Genomic DNA, 14,622 nt, shown 5'->3' on the forward strand with positions numbered 1-14,622 from the left:
TTGTAGGTACATCAAGAGGAGAGAGAGGGTCGTGTGTGGGAGCATGCTCTACATCACAGTGCGCGGCGGCACCAGAGTACCTGACCACACAACCTAGGTGTGTGTTGTGTGTGTGTGTGTGTGCATTATGTGGTAACGTACCTTTTGTCATTTTTCTCGACAATCATAAGATACCTTACCACACAATGTGAGTGTGTACACAGTCATGCATTTTTTGGATGAGCACAAATTCATTAGATCACACCAAAAAGCTTGCTAACTTGCCTCATGTATATATGTGTACTTAGTGCTTTGAGTCTAGGGAGTGACCATGTAAAAATTTATGTACAAAGGTTTGGTTTCACCAGACTTGTGTGTACTGGTGTTTTGGGTTGTTTGAGTCCCCAAACCATGGTTTTCAATAAGTATTTTCAGCCGTGCTTTATAGCTTGTGAATCAGACTTGTACATCATGAGTTATGTGCATCCGAAGCGGGCGGTCTTGACTTAGAAAGTGGTTGGAGATGTATGCGACAAAGGCAATTGGGCCAACTTGATGATCTAAAATTAGAAATTCTGAGATTTTAAATTTTTGGAGATAGCCAAAGTAAAGGCCTCCAAGCCATGCTTCACAGCGCCGCATTTGGTGGCCGGAGCGGTGCGCTCCTAGGAAGTTGGTCCTCATAAGGGGTTAAGCTGGAAATTTTTTGTGGGAAGGAGGAAGTTGCAGAAGTGTGGGAGAAATGTGCCATGTGGTAAGGAAATAATCCCACATAGGGGATCTTGGGCTCAAAGCAAGGGGTATAGGAGGGGAAATGGGGGCCCATTTGGGGTGTATCAAAGGAGAAAGGATCTTGGGAGAGGCTTGGCTATGGGGGACTTGTGGGCTCTTGGGGAAGAAGGGGTGCCATTTTTAGTTCCCACTCAGCTACAGAGGTGCCTTTGGTCCCTTGAACATTAGCTCCCACCCCTTCGCTTGGCCCAAAAGTCACCAGCTGCCCATTTCTTACCCAAATGAAGCCAAAATTGGACCAATTAAATGGAGCCTTGCAAGAGAGCCTTGTCGAATGAGGAGAGATAATAAATCTCTTGGAATAAAATATGAAAAGAGGGACCCATTTTATAGCTGCAACACGTGCGAACTTTCCAAAGAGCTCATTTTTGAGCAAGAGAGAGTACACCCCCAACTTCGGATGGCCATATCTCTCTCATCTTTCATCTATTTTTAGACTATGGATACTCTACCAACATCTACTCAACATGAACTATGTCATTATGTCCTTGGTTTCTCCTGGTCCCAAGTGTGCTTCATGCTAGGAGGGTTATTCATAAATCTTTACAGGTGCTTATCTCACAGGTGGTTTCAACGGTGTAATAGTTCTTCCTTCTTTCGACGGTGTAACTCGTGCAAGGCTATAGAGGCACTTCTTTTCCTTGTCGTTTGCACTAGCAATGCAAGCTATTCTATGGAACAATGCTTACCACGGGGGAATCACCTCGACTACACGGGGAATATAGTGTCCTCATGGTAAGTATTGGCTCACTTTTTGGGTACTACGTGAGTAACACTATGATTCTAGTATCCTTATGGTGAGTCAACTTCCCTTCCCCTTTCCAAAACACATATGGGCATCTGTTAGTAACGCTGCTATATGATTCTTGCATGGAAGCCATTGTAACTCCTTAGATTCGGGCGGCACTTGATCGGTAATGTGACTAATTGAGTGTCGTTTGTTAGAAGCATTTGGGTTTGCACAAATATGGCGTTCATGCCTTTAACCGGTCATATGAACGCCATATAATTTGTATGTGCATAAGAAGTTCATTTTTTCAAGTACTAAGTATATAAAATACTTGGTGAGTAACGCAAGCGTGAAGAGTATTTCATATACAAATGTTTGAATTGTCTTAGATTGTTTTTTCAAGTGTTCTTGTGAAAATATATATTACCTAATCATATTCAAAAGAATGTTTTATTCATCAATCATCGTTGTTATTTTATATGCTACATTTACATAAGTAATATTCACACCGTCCAGCTTTCTCTTTACCTCATGCTTTTGTACCACAGGCACAAACTGGCATCAAAAAGCAAACAGCCCATCAAACAACCGCTTTGCACTTCCCCAAAACCAATAGCGGGAAAATCCACACTGCACCTTCCTCTCTTGCCAAACTGTTTTTCAACACAAATAAGCCATATTCCTGCAGCCAAGCTTCCGCATCTTCCACTCCAGTGAAAGTAGGAAAACCCATCTAAGCCATCTTGCACTGTATCTTCTCTTAAAAGTCCACACTTCATCTGCTCCAAAATCATAATTTTGTCTTCAAATAGGAGCCATCAGATAGCTCCTCAATGGGGGCACCAAAAGATGGGTGGGGGGAAAGGAACACACCCAAAACCCAAACAATCTGCCTCTCTATAGCCCATGATAGTCATTGCACCCCAATCCACTAGAGTTCACCTTAACAACTCACACAAGCGACAACAATGTACACCCATCTTGCCTGTTTTACGACCATGCCACAACACACACCACTCTCTCTTTCTCTCTAAAACACACAGAGGCTCGGGGAAGCACACACATCTCCAACACCAGCACGAGATTGTTAGAACAGAGCAAAGAGAAAAGGGGGGGAAGGGGAAGAAATGACACAAGAAATGGTATGATTTGCTTCAATTATGGAAAAAAAACAACACCATCAAAACCTGCTACAACAGGCTTGGCATGGAGACCTCAAGCAACAAGGAAAAACGGCAACTTTGGATTCACCACTCATACAACTCTCCTCGCTGAGAGCAGTAGGCAAAAACCCTTTAGATCACTTCCGTTGGCCCCAGGCAATTCCTCCACATCTCTCTTTGAGATTTTCCTCCTCCAAAGATCCTTTTTTCCTACCTTGGTAGCTCAAGCATGCCCCTTCGAACAATTCTAACTTGAGCCAAAAGAACAGCCCCTTATTCTTCCTCCTCCGCTCTCCCCAAGAGCTCTTTCAAAAAACTCCCCCCCAACCTGCAAAAACGAGTCCCCTCATTGGGCGTGTGAGATCTCTCTCCTCTATTTTTGGCCGACCTCCTATATTTAGCCTTGCATGACCTGTGACAGGCCACCCCCTTGAAATTTCCAACCTTGATTTACTTGAGCCCCAAGCTACATTAACCCAAACTTATCCAAGCGGGCCACCGACGGTGCCGTCAGTGCTCCCAAACCTTGCCCTCAAAAATGTTTTGCCCCTACGAGCACGGGACCATGACCTAGTGGATCTGCCATGTCGTCACCTATTACGCGAGGGTGGAGCCACCGTCGTGCACTAGGCATGCCACCGACAGGTGAACAGAGCATCCCCTGGACAACTACAATGGTTCCGTGTAGAGCTGGGTCTCTACCACCATAGCCAACACACCAAGGAGTTCACGCTCCCACTGTGATGCCAATAAAAAGTGATCTTGCTATATAAATACCCCATGTCTCCCCCCCACCTAGGAGTTGACCCTCCCATGCCTTCAAAAACCTCCAGAGAAACTTTAAAAAATCATTTTCTTTGTTCTTCTTTAACCCCTTGCCGCAGAGTGTCGAGTGATCCGACTGCCAAACTGTAGACTCCAACCCAAAGAGTTGCTTACCGGCCTTGAACTTCATACATTATTCCACACCTCGGTTTTACTGTGCCCTCAAACGATGCATCTAAAAACTGGAGAAAACCATTTGCTACCACCTACTCGATGACTGCCATAATTTTCAAATTTTAATATCCAATGGACCCGATGTCCGATTCACAAGCTGTAACTTCCCATGGCCTTCAATTTCCGCATAGAATGCATACAATCTTTGGCAAAGCTCCAAAGTCATCAGATGGCACGTCTCCTGAGGTGGCCAACCCGGCACGAACCTGGCCCTGACAGAACTTCAATTGTCCATATCTCAATATCGAGGACTCAGATTGCTGATCTGAAAATACTGACATGCTCCATAAATCAAGCACTACACACCCATAGATCCAAAATATCTTGAACTACCTAGCATCACTTGGCCTATCCGTCTCGGATCTGCAAGAACCTCCAACTTCAAAGCCCCATAGCTAGCACACCGTGGGTCCGTTTGATGAGCCGCCTAGACCTGTTCCTTCAACAATTCAAGCTCTACATATCTAGGCCAAAAAATAGCACCTTAGACATCCTTCATGTGCTACCTTGTCAGGCCCAATCTGGGGCCTTTTTGACCTATATATAAAACCACATAAAGCATACATCTCCGCTCCCACTTGCCTACACAAGATCTTTCCATCTGCTCTAGCCCTCTGCCATGCGCGTATAAGCATACCCATCATTGCATGTACCCTCTGCTAGGGTCAACACACTTTGGATGTACCAACTTGAACAAATTATCTTTACATATATCCTCCCCTACATCGTGTCTAAATGAAACAACAAAACAAAGCTATATAATGAAAGTGACCAACGTGATTCTCTCGGTACTATTCATGTTGTACCCATGCCCATTTTGGGGTCAGAACCAAGAGAATAGAGGGCTTGAAGGGATCTTCAGGCCCTTCTTTTCTTGGTTCTGACCCGAGAGAATATATCAGTACAATTGACAGTATATCCACGTCCATTCGACACAAAGGGTCAGAACCAAGCAAAGGGGCCCTTGGGAAATTATTAAGGCCCCCATTCACCTGGTTCTGACCCGTGCTTTGATAGGCCTAGTCAGAACCATGGAAGAGGATTATTTTCATTTAATAATCTAAAGGTCTTTATTTGCTTAGTTTTGATCAGCTTGTTTAGTAGAACTGATGAGGTGATAAAAGACAAAATCAAGTGAGTAAGGGCGTGAAGAATCCCTCAGGGACCATATTTGCTTGGTTCTCACCAACGTGATTGTCTCGATACTATCTACGCTGCACCCATGCTTAGAATTAAGCAAGGAGAGGGCTTGAAGGATTCTTCAAGCCTTTCTTTGCTTGGTTTTGACCCAAGATAATAAATTAGTACAATTCATGGTATATCCGCATCCATTCGATAGCACAAAGGGTCAAAACCATGAAAAGGGTCCCTTGGGAAATTATTAAGGCCCCTATTCTCTTGGTACTGACCTATGCATTGAGAGGCCTGGTCAAAACCATGCAAGAGGCTTAGTTATTCATTTAATACTCTGTCTGGGAATAGTTGGCTTAGTTATCAATAACTGATAACAAAGTCTCATGTGGCCATAGCCTACCTAAGCCCACTCACTCGCGATGCCAAAACAGAGCATTAAATGAGAAACCATAGCCTTGCACGATTAGACAAGGGGTCATAATTCCACTATGATTTGAACTGCACAACTATGCACGGAGAATCTCAACCCATTGTTACGATTTGTAACTACACAGATTTGGCATCACGTGACCATAAAGAAAATTAACGTGCTCTAATCTTAATGACTACTCGCTCCTTGTGCCTAGACCCTGTGACAAAGGTGCACACAAGCAGAGGAGAGCTAGCCGGGGAGAGAGAGAGAGAGAGAGAGAGAGAGAGAGAGAGAGAGAGAGAGGGAGATAGATAGATAGATAGATTTTATTATCGTCCTTGGAGGTCAAATATGACCTATGGGACCAAAGTTACATGTGATATAGTATGTGTATGGTTGATGAGTGACTCTCGTTGCTCCAAAATTGTGGTGATGAGAGTCACAATGGAGAGCCACACTGTGGCTGGGAGAGGAAAGTGTGTAGGTCTAAGGTTTGACTGAAAATGTGAGAGAAGCAAGTTTGGATGTGACCAAAAGCTGAGAACTCTAGTAGTGTGTGGTACTTAGACTCTCGAACTTGCATTGACCATAATGTTCACAGTTGATTTGAATCTTCTCCATTGTCCCAATGCACTATATCACATTGAAGGAAATGGGAGCTAAGCCGAATGACTGCGATAGTGTGTATCGCCGACAAGGGAATAGGCTCAAGAATGTAAGTGTGATTACGGTTTTCTCTTTCAGCAGATAACATGGTTTTGTAGTTGGGGGCAATATGGGTGGTGTAATGTATGACGTGTTGTCATGCATTTTCTGTATGAAGATAAAGTCACTAGTTCATGCTAAAATGCTTGCTCACTAGCCTCAAGTACATAGATATACACAATGGTTTGAGTTTTCAGAGTGCTCTTGTAAAAATTATGTATAAAGTCTTGGTTGTTGTGAGGGCCATACCCAGACTTGACCCTACTCACCTCCCTCAGTCCTCCAGAACATTCCAGGGAGTGACGTAGATCTATCTACATGTATCCCTCCCACTTGGGACCGACACTTAGACAGGACTCTGGTCTATCTTGAATGCCAACCCAATGTGAGGGCCATACCCAGACTCGACCCTAGTCAACTCCCTCAATCCTCCAGACCGTTCCAAGGAATGATGTAGATCTATCTGCAAGTATCCCTTCCACTTGGGACCGACACTCAGACAAGACTCCGGCCTATCTCGATTGCCAACCCAATGGGGTACATCCCTTCATTCAATGATTCTATTCGCTTCTCATAATCAATCTGTCCTCGACAGCTTTTCGCACCCAAAATCGTGGTGCATAGTCTTGATTCTCTTTATCTTTAACTTGAGGATCTGCTCTTGCTTTCTTGTTCTCCCTTGGTTCATGATGATAACCCCTTTTTCCTGAAAAGCAGGCATGACAGTGATCACTTTTCCCTTAGAAGAGGGATCTTGCAATCCTACCTGGTCTCGCTCATCTCTGATTACCCATTTTTATCCCATGTAGTCCTAGTGTTTAACTTAAAAGTTTTAAATCAACATCCGGCCATCTGACCCTCCGAATCCGCCCATCCACCAAACCATTTCATGAAAATCCCTTCTCGAGGTAGTACTTAACTACTACGAAATCAGGAAGACAACAGTCTATCGGACATCATCAAACAACAAACAACATGCAATCTGTTGCATACCCTTGTTCACGGAAATTCATATGGTTGTTTCCACCAGCTCTTTATTTAGAAACTTTTAATTCATTTTCTTTCCTTTATTTGATATAATTAGCTTGTAACTAGTTTTATTACTAATCATGCAACACATTTAGTTTCAACCAATTCATCTTGCCTCCCCATTCTGGCCAAGATAATCGGTTACAACCATCAAAATGGCAACACCTTCACAATTTTCCCATAATTAAGTGTTTGGAAAAGGCTCATCAAGTAATTTAACCATTCCTTCCTAAGCATTTTATTTCGAGAGGTATAGCACCATCTGGTGATAGATGCACATGATAGCCCCTATATTCCTAGCCTTTCCAGTATCTTTTTAAGCAACCAAGTCGAACAAATTTCCTTAATTAAATTCACATCATCCTCCCTGAGTATAACCTTCTCATCCAACCATTGGCATCAGGCCATACCCGGATTATGGCCGATTTCCAATAAGATACCGCGGGTACTTCACCCGGCCGGGCAAAAATAAAACAAACCCATTCATCCCTTCTCCCTCGGGCATGAATGACCTAGGTATAACAACTTTCCGGTTACACTGTCCCAGCTAAAAAGGGCCAATCTCCTACAAGTTCCCCAAGAATCCTCTCGATGGGCCGGCCTTTCAATCAAATTGACCCCAAGAAGATCCATTTTGGTTCCCGGTCATTTCCAGACAATCTTCAAAACTCCTAGTTAAATCTATGTTTTGCAATGGGCTATCCCTATCACCTCTCAAGATTCCTTTTTAACTCCTAGTTGGTAATTTCCGGGTTCATTTATTTATCAACCTTAATTCCTACTTTCATTGATTATCTACCAGCCAAGTTTTTTTAGAAAATACAAACGAGTTTTTGCCATAGGCATGTGATGGTTAATGTCTTTTCGGAAATGACAACTTTTTAAGTTCAATCCCCGTTTTGTCGGCTCCCAAGTTTTTACAATCCTTTTCCATCCATGGGGCATCTCCATGGAAGCTTGTAGAGTTTTCGGTTCAAACAACACGGAGCTCAATTCCGCGAAGTTATCCCCTATCTCCCCCATCCCGTATTTGCAAACAAACTTGAAATTGAAAACTTTAGAAATACTCTTCAATACCGAAAATTGAACTACTTCTATCGAGCTTAAACAACTACTCTTTTCTTATGGTACCTAGCTTTCCATTTTAGGAAGCTAGAAGGTCATCCTATAATTTATGATTTTTCGAGCTTTCCATTAAAGCTTAAACCTAAAATACAAGGTAGTCACTAAAACTTACACCTAAGTGAAAAGTTACCATTAATGCTTAGCTTACGAGAGCAAATCTACCTTGGGAGCTTAACTTTATGATTCATAGATGCTCTTATCACTTGACCCTAATTGCGAGGTTTCCATTAAAGCTTAAAACCTAAAAATGCAAGGTAATCACTAAAGTTTACTTCTAAGTGAAAAGTTACCATTAAAGCTTAGCTTACGAGTGAAAATCTACCTTTGAAGCTTAACTTTATGATGCGTAGATACTCTTATCACTTAACCCTAAGTGCAAGGTTTCCATTAAAGCTTAAAACCTAAAAATGCAAGGTAATCACTAAAGCTTACATCTAAGTGCAAAGTTACCATTAAAGCTTAGCTTACGAGTGCAAATCTACCTTTGAAGCGTAACGTTATGATGTGTAGATACTCTTATCACTTACCCTGATTGCAAGGTTTCCATTAAAGCTTAAAACATAAAAATGCAAGGTAATCGCTAAAGCTTACATCTAAGAGCAAAGTTACCATTAAAGCTTAGCTTACGAATGCAAATCTACCTTTGAATCTTAGCTTTATCTGTGGCTAATCACAAGAGCTTCTTCATGTGGCAGCTTCTTTACCCAATCTTGCTCCTTATTACTAAGCTTAAGGGAGAATGACAAGTAAAGCTCACTAAAAGGTACATCCATGCCACTTTCATGTGTCTTCACACAAGTGCATCCGTCTTCATTCATTTATGCCACTTCCATGCGTCTTCGCACAAGTGCATTACCTATTCTTTCACAAATTTCTATAGATTCGTTAATTTCCAGCTTTACTCACACTTCTCACTTGCTTAAATCCCAGGGACAAGTATTGGTTTCTAGAAGTAAGAGCTCCCTAAAATGTTCCAGCATAGAGAGCTTTCACTCTAGCGTAGCTGCTTCCATCCTCTCATAGATAATCTGCTGAATTTTTTCTGGCAGATCCCAAGCCAACTTGAAATTTTTTGAATAATTATTGGAAACATCAAGACTTCATTTTGTAATATAATTGAAATTTGGGTGCTAGACAGAGTTGTTTTTCTCTCATACATTAATCTTAAATCCAAAATTCCAAGGTCCAAGATTCAAAATTAGGCTCTGGTACCACTTGTGAGGGCCATACCCAAACTCGACCTTACTCACCTCCCTCAGTCCTCCAGACCGTTTCAGGGAGTGACGTAGATCTGTCTGCAGGTATCCCTCCCACTTGGAACCGACACTTAGACAGGACTCTGATCTATCTCCAACGCTGTGAGGGCCATACCCAGAATTGACCCTACTCAGCTCCCTCACTCCTCTAGACCGTTCCAGGGAATGATTTAGATCTATCTATAGGTATCCCTCCCACTTGGGACCGACACTCAGACAGGACTCCGGCCTATCTCGATTGCCAACCCAAGGGGGTACATCCCTTCATTCAATGATTCTATCCGCTTCTCATAATCAATCTATCCTCGACAGCTTTTCGCACCCAAAATCATGGTCCTTAGTCTTGATTCTCTTTATCTTTAACTTGAGGATCTGGTCTTGCTTTCTTGTTCTCCCTTGGTTCATGGTGATAACTCCTTTTTCCTGACAAGCAGGCACGGGAGTGATCACTTTCCCCTAAGAAGAGGGATCTTGCAATCCTACCTGGTCTCGCTCGTCCTTGATTATCCATTTTTATCCCATGTAGTCCTAGCATTTAACTTAAAAGTTCTAAATCAACATCCCGCCATCTGACCCTCCGGATCCGCCTACCCACCAAACCATTTCATGAAAATCCCTTCCCGTGGTAGTACTTAACTACTAGGAAATCAAGAAGACAACAGTCTATTAGACATCATCAAACAACAAACAGCATGCAATCTGTTGCATACCCTCATTCAGGGAAATTCATCTGGTTGTTCCCACCAGATCTTTATTTAAAAACTTTTAATTCATTTTATTTCCTTTATTTGCTATAATTAGCTTGTAACTAGTTTTATTACTAATCATGAAACACATTTAGTTTCAACCAATTCATCTTGCCTCCCCATTCAGGCCAAGATAATCGGTTACAACCATCAAAATGGCAACACCTTCACAATATTCCCAAAATTAAGTGTTTGGAAAAGACTCATCAAGTAATTTAATCATTCCTTCCTAAGAATTTTATTTCGAGAGCTATAGCACCATCTGGTGACGGATGCACAGGATAGCCCCTATATTCCTAGCCTTTCTAGTTCCTTTTTAAGCAACCAAGTCTAACAAATTTCCTTAATTAAATTCACATTCCTTTCTGAGTATAACCTTCTCATCCAACCATTGGCATCAGGCCATACCCGGATTATGGCCGATTTCCAATAAGATACCTCGGGTACTTCACCCGAATTATCGCCGATTTCCAATAAGATACCGCGGGTACTTCACTCGGCCGGGCAAAAGTAAAACAAAACCATTCATCCCTTATCCCTCGTGCACGAATGACCTAGGTATAACAACTTGTCGGTTACACTGCCCTAGCTGAAAAGGGCCAATCTCCTACAAGTTCCCCAAGAATCCTCTTGATGGGCCGGCCTTTCAATCAAATTGACCCCAAGAAGATCCATCTTGGTTCCCGGTCATTTCCAGACAATCTTCAAAACTCCTAGTTAAATCTATGTTTTGCAATGGGCTATCCCTATCACCTCTCGAGATTCCTTTTTAACTCCTAGTTGGTAATTTCCGGGTTCATTTATTTATCAACCTTAATTCCTACTTTCATTGATTATCTACCAGCCAAGTTTTTTTAGAAAATACAAACGAGTTTTTGCCATAGGCATGTGATGGTTAATGTCTCTTCGGAAATGCCAACTTTTCAAGTTTTATCCCCGTTTTGTCTATTCCCAGGTTTTTACAATCCTTTGCCATCCATGGGGCATCTCCATGGAAGCTTGTAGAGTTTTCGGCTCAAACAACACGGAGCTCAATTCCGCGAAGTTATCCCCTATCTCCCCCATCCCGTATTTGCAAACAAACATGAAATTGAAAACTTTAGAAATACTCTTCAATACCAAAAATTGAACTACTTCTATCGAGCTTAGACAACTACTCTTTTCTTATGGTACCTAGCTTTCCATTTTAGGAAGCTAGAAGGTCATCCTATAATTTATGAGTTTTCGAGCTTTCCATTAAAGCTTAAACTTAAAATACAAGGTAGTCACTAAAGCTTACACCTAAGTGAAAAGTTACCATTAATGCTTAGCTTACGAGAGCAAATCTACCTTTGGAGCTTAACTTTATGATTCATAGATGCTCTTATCACTTGACCCTAATTGCGAGGTTTCCATTAAAGCTTAAAACCTAAAAATGCAAGGTAATCACTAAAGTTTACTTCTAAGTGAAAAGTTACCATTAAAGCTTAGCTTACGAGTGAAAATCTACCTTTGAAGCTTAACTTTATGATGCGTAGATACTCTTATCACTTAACCCTAAGTGCAAGGTTTCCATTAAAGCTTAAAACCTAAAAATGCAAGGTAATCACTAAAGCTTACATCTAAGTGCAAAGTTACCATTAAAGCTTAGCTTACGAGTGCAAATCTACCTTTGAAGCGTAACGTTATGATGCGTAGATACTCTTATCACTTACCCTAATTGCAAGGTTTCCATTAAATCTTAAAACCTAAAAATGGAAGGTAATCGCTAAAGCTTACATCTAAGAGAAAAGTTACCATTAAAGCTTAGCTTACGAATGCAAATATACCTTTGAAGCTTAGCTTTATGATGCATAAATACTCTTATCACTTACCCTAATTGCAAGGTTTCCATTAAAGCTTAAAACTTAAAAATGCAAGGTAATCGCTAAAGCTTACATCTAAGAGCAAAGTTGCCATTAAAGCTTAGCTTACGAATGAAAATCTACCTTTGAAGCTTAGCTTTATGATGCATAGATACTCTTATCACTTACCCTAATTGCAAGGTTTCCATTAAATCTTAAAACTTAAAAATGCAAGGTAATCGCTAAAGGTTACATCTAAGAGCAAAGTTACCATTAAACCTTAGCTTGCGAATACAAATCTACCTTTGAAGCTTAGCTTTTTGATGTATAGATACTCTTATCACTTATTCTTATTGCAAGGTCTCCATTAAAGCTTAAAACTAAAATGATGCACATAAAACTTTATAGTATTAAAAAACATTTAATTAAACCTACTAGAAATGAAGATTACCTCCTCTAAGCAAGGGGGATGTGGGTTTGAAGTCCTTCTTGAAGAGATGTGAGGCTCAAGGAGAAAGGAAGGGATTTATGGTGAAGAGGAAGGAGAGAGGAGATTCGTCACAAAATCCTCAAGGGTTTTGGACTTCAAGAGAGGAAGAGAGTTGATGGTTTGGCCTTCAAGAGAGGGAGAGAGCAAGAGCAACGTTTAATGGAAACCTTAAGTTACTTAAGCATAGTCTTGAGCATGGCAAGTATGCAAGTAGCTTAGCAATATGTGTGTCTCCCCAAAATACAAAGGAGAGGGGGTGCTTATATAGGAAAAAGGTGTGTGTAATTCTCTTCTCAATTCCTATTGAACCCCCCAATTTCTCTTCTCAATTCCTATTAGACCCCAATTCTCCTCTCAATTCCTATTGGACCCCAAATTCTCTTCTCAAATGCTATTGGACCCTATTTCTCTTCTCAAATGCTATTGGACCCCAATTTTCTTCTTAGTTCTTATGTCTTAACTTTACCTTTCAATTAAGTTAGTACCTTTTTCTCCTAGTTCTCGATCTAAATCAGTTCCCACGCGGCTTTTGATGAAGAAGTATAAAAATAACGTTAACCTTAAAGGAAAAATATAGGGTGTGCGCTCCTTGCCGCACTGTCGAAGCAAGGGACTTGCCAATACACCGTGTGCGAGCCACAAATGGCTCCAAGCACACAACAAGCCTAAACTAGCAAGCTCAAGAGATCAAAGGGTGTGTCACTCACCGCTCTACGCTCGCCTTCGTGGTGGATTCCTCGTCGCGATGAAGAAGAAGCTGCAGTCGTGCCGCGCTCAACCGCTTCGCCACCGTCGTGCCTTCGTAATGCTCGATCGCACACACACTCTCCCTCTCTCTCTCTCTCACACACACACACACACACACACAAGGAGGTGAAGAAGAAGAAGATGGAGATGGAGATGGAGCAAGAGCACTCTTCTATTGCACAAATGAGAGAATGAGTAAAAATTAGGTTTAGTTGGCTTTTATATGATCTCACCCCATTCACACTTGGGCACCCATACTTAGCCAACTAATCCCTTGAATGTCCCAGTTAGAGTGAGTCTCTCATCGGCGATCACTCTTACCCTTTTCCTATTGGTCCGACAAGCCCGGTACCTGACTCTAAATAATACAACGTTTATAGATCATAGGATGTCCGTGTGCCGTGAGGGTTAACATGCCCCCCTTCCTGATGTAGATTCTGTCCTTGGAAGCTATTGAGTTGAAGCTGGTTCGTCGAGGTGGAAGAGCATTTGAGATGAATGTCCTTAGCCTTCTTCAGTCACTGCAAAATCAAACAACATTGGCACAGTAATGGCATTCTCTTAAAAAGCATATGCAGTTTTAGGTAGAAAAATTGATTGGTAAAAGAATTTCAAACAATTTGTTAGGAATGAACAATAAATTGCAATGTAATCAAATGCATAAACAGATGTAAAGGTAAAAAAATTAAACAAGTGTAGGGTCGCTAATTTGACGGTCGAAAGGCACTAGAGATCGAATATTAATACCATGGGTAAGCTTCTTAATTTTCTGTGGTCGATTAAGTTGTTTAATCGCGAGAGCCAAGTATTCATGTTCGAGGGCTGACTAGAGGCTATATCTAGAAGACCTTGTAGTTAAGCTACCATAAAAGGAATTTCTCATGAAATCATCTCCTGACTGATTACTTTTTCTTTGACCCCCCAAAGTCTTTTCACATTGATTCAATTTTGATGTGTGTGCTTATTTTGTATGCCTTGGGTTTTTTGCTTTTCAAGGAAAAGCGCCCACACTGGGAACCTCTAGGGCTCTAGTACCATAGGCGATACATGTGAGTGAAGTACCAATTTAAGCAGGGATTTCTCTTCCAGCTTAAAATTTTACATTATGGCACTTTGATTTTTTGTTTGTTCATTTTCAGCATTTTAATTTTGTAACTTTGGGGGGTCATATAACATTGTTACCCTCCCCAGGCTCATCACATTAGTAAACTCCCTTTATAATACTTAAGCTAAAGGTCAATAGGGTTAAGCCCACTAGAAAGCCCTAGTACATTTCATACAATGCTGCCTAAATCGGATTAAGAACCTAAGTAACCATTGCTTATTAGGAAGGCATTCCCCATGGTATTAAGAGAAGATTTCTAATACCTAGCTTGGTCAAACTAGCTTAGTCGGACTCCTTGATTTTTAAACCTAGACAAGTGATTATGACAAAACATTACATTGAATTAAATGTTTGATACTAAGCAAATGCGCTGAATATTATGCTACC

The sequence above is a fragment of the Adiantum capillus-veneris genome, chromosome 14 (genome assembly GCF_014529385.1).
Source record: "Adiantum capillus-veneris isolate H3 chromosome 14, ASM1452938v2, whole genome shotgun sequence".
In the NCBI taxonomy this organism is placed as follows: Eukaryota; Viridiplantae; Streptophyta; class Polypodiopsida; order Polypodiales; family Pteridaceae; genus Adiantum; species Adiantum capillus-veneris.